We start from the raw sequence: 3,480 nt of genomic DNA, 5'->3' as shown, positions 1-3,480 counted from the left end.
TCTCTGCCCCTGCTATTCACTCTATACCTTCTCTAGTCTCTGCCCCTGCTATTCACTCTATACCTTCTCTAGTCTCTGTCCCTGCTATTCACTCTATACCTTCTCTATTCTCTGCCCCTGCTATTCACTCTATACCTTCTCTATTCTCTGCCCCTGCTATTCACTCTATACCTTCTCTATTCTCTGCCCCTGCTAGTCCTCCCCCCCCCCTCTCAGTAAGAAGGACTGTGCTCACGTTTCCTGGGGTTGAGATGGGATTAAAGGGGAGAACATAAACTAAGTCCTGGCCACACTGCTCTCCTGTAGGTAGTGATCAGTTGTATTTATGCTGCTGCTGTTGTTTTGGTTGGTTGGCGGGCTTTCGGTTTTAGAGACAGGGTTGCTCTATATAGTCCTGGCTATCCTGGCACTCATTCTATAGTCTAGGCCGGCCTTGAACTCAAAGACCCACCAGCTGCTGTCTCCTAAGTGCTGGGGTTAAAGGTGTGCGCTAGCACTTGGCTCCAGGTTGTTTTCCTTTCTGTTACTTGAGGTTCCCTAGGATCTGGATAGCTAGGGGTACACAGACAAAGCCTGTCCTGAAAAGCCAAAATCAAAACCAAAACTGAAAAAAAAAATAAAAGTTTTACTAGTGTTCCTAGGATTGTCAATAGCTACACCCATAAAATCTTACCAATATGATTCTCTAACATGACCTGAGCAAGAACAATAGACTTGTCACACTGGGTAGAAGAAAAAGATCACAAGGCCTCAACCTTCTACAAAGAATTACAAGCAACTGTGGAATACAGAGAGAAGGGGAAGTAGTGTTCTCCAGGGAAAACTCGCCAACCGGTTCTCTAATACCAAACGGTCAGCCCTGAAGACATACAGTAACATTACACAGACTGAGCAGGTTTTATTAGGAATATAGATGTATATACATATATCCATGTAACAGCAGTTCATGAAAAAGGAGGCCATGAATTTGAAAAAGGACAAGGAGGGGTATATAGGAGAGTTTAGAGGGAAAGAAAAGTGGGAGATGATGTAATTGCATTATAATCTCAAAAACAAAAGAAAACTTCACTAGAGCAATTGAAACTGACATGGCATCCTGGCTTTGGTTTCTCTGTCCTTTAGCCCTCGTTGGCGCCCTGCTGGAATCCCTCCCCACAGAGGTGCCTGGTTAATTGTATGCTCTCTTTTCTAGCATGGCCTTGAAACTATTCCCAGCAGACTGAGTGGGTGAGATGGGAAGAGTACCTAAATGGACCAAGAGATGGTTTTCCTGTCCAGTATTTCTTGTCTAGGAAACATAAATCCTGCATCTTGCAAAGGGAGAGAGGATGGCTGACACATCCTCACTACTTTGCTTCTGCTGAGTGGGTATCACACACTATATACAGAACACACACACACACATATAAAACACACACACAGCACACATACACATACACACATACACACCATACAGATACACACACAAAACACACAACACACAAACATACCCACAGCACACACACATACACACAGCATACACACACACACAAACACATACAACACACACACACGGCACACATACACACCATACAGATACACACACAAAACACACAACACACAAACATACCCACAGCACACACACATACACATAGCATACACACATATACAAACACATACAAAACACACACACGGCACACATACACAACATACAGATACATAGCACACACACATACACACAGCATACACACATATACAAACACATACAAAACGCACACACACACATAAACACAACATACATATACACAACACACACACACAAACCACAGACACAGCATATACACAGCACACATACATACAGTGTACACACACATATACACAACACACACACACACACACACCTCAAGGTGGCCTAGGTCAAACTGACATGGTCAACAACATACTGCCTCTGGAGGCATAAACTCAAATCAACATCGTAGTGTCCTTAGTATTTGTGACATCAGCACCAGCAAGTGTTGGGTTTTGTTTTTGTTTTTGGGTTTTTTTTAATTAATTGAATTTGATTGTATAGTTTATTATGGGTGTTTGTCTGTATGTATGTCTATGCAGAGCCTGGCACCCATGGAAGTCAGAAAAAGAAAGTCGGATCCCCTGGATGTGAAGTTGTAGATGTTTGTGGGCCACCATGTGGGTGGGCGCTGGGGATCCAGCCTGGGTCATCCGGAAGCACAGCCAGTGCTCTTAACCACCAAGATTTCTCCAGCCCTGGCATCGTCACTATCCTCATGATAGCAAAGCACCAAAATTCCTAGTGACGAATATGAGTCAAATTCTAACCATGTGCCACACTAGGAAAAGTAAGAAACAGAAACAGTACACAGTTACCAAATCACCAAACAAGAATGGACTGTAGCCGGGCGTGATGGCCCACGCCTTTAATCCCAGCACTCGGGAGGCAGAGGCAGGCAGATTTCTGAGTTCGAGGACAGCCTGGTCTACAGAGATGAGTTCCAGGACAGCCAGAGCTACACAGAGAAACCCTGTCTTGAAAAACTCAAAAAAAAAAAAAAAAAAAAAAAAAAAAAAAAAAAAAAAAACCCAACCCCCCCCACTAAAAAAAAAAAAAAAAAAAGAAAGAAAGAAAAAGAAAAAAAAAAGAATGGACTGTAATAAATGGTGAGAAAGGAGCCCCTTGTGTGCTAATGAGGGTCTGGGGCTGTGGGAGGGAGGTGGGCCTTATTTTCGGCTGGAAGGGCAGGGAACACGTCTTTGAAGTGGTGTTTTAACTGGGACCCATGCCTTTTGCTGGGGAAGCATGTGCCTGGTATTACAAGTAGGTTTGGTTTGATGCATAGAAGAACCAGGGTAGAGAGAGTGCAGGGTGAGGGCCAGATGATGGCCAGTGAAGTCACACAGCTGAGCACACAGGGCCTTGAAGGCTGCTGAGAGGTTTCAAGCAGGGACGATGTTCCTGCTTTGTGAAGAACGTGGAATTGGAGAAGGACCATATCTGGGAAAAGAAAGACTATTTGTGTCAGGCTGTCCCTGCACTGCCCTGGGTGGCAGCTGGGGCACTACAAGCACAGCCAACTGTGTACGGTCCTGAACTGGTGGCAGCCCCATAGACGGGAAGGAAGCATTCTCATCAAGTGCTTCATTTAGTGAATGCTATAGAGTTCCTAAGATCTCTTAGGCACTAGTCTAGTGGGTAGGGCTAGGGTACGCACAGGGCAAAGGTTAACCCTCCTCACACACAGGGCATGTTCCACAGAAGACAGGCAACAGGTGTGTGAATCTACAGCCTTGCTTCAGACTGTGTGGAGGGTTAGGAGTGACCGGGGTTATGCTGACGTGCAATGGCTGTTGTAGGTGAGCCAGGTGAGACAGATGGGACAGGGAGCAAGGGAGATAATGAAGGGAGGCTTAGGCTTTGGGTTTGAACTTTGGGCTAGATGGTGGGGTTAGAGATGAGGTGTGAAATCCAGGGCTACCCTTGGCCTT

Source organism: Mus caroli, chromosome 11, assembly GCF_900094665.2.
Source record: "Mus caroli chromosome 11, CAROLI_EIJ_v1.1, whole genome shotgun sequence".
NCBI lineage: Eukaryota > Metazoa > Chordata > Mammalia > Rodentia > Muridae > Mus > Mus caroli.
Note: the sequence above shows the minus strand (reverse complement) of the source record.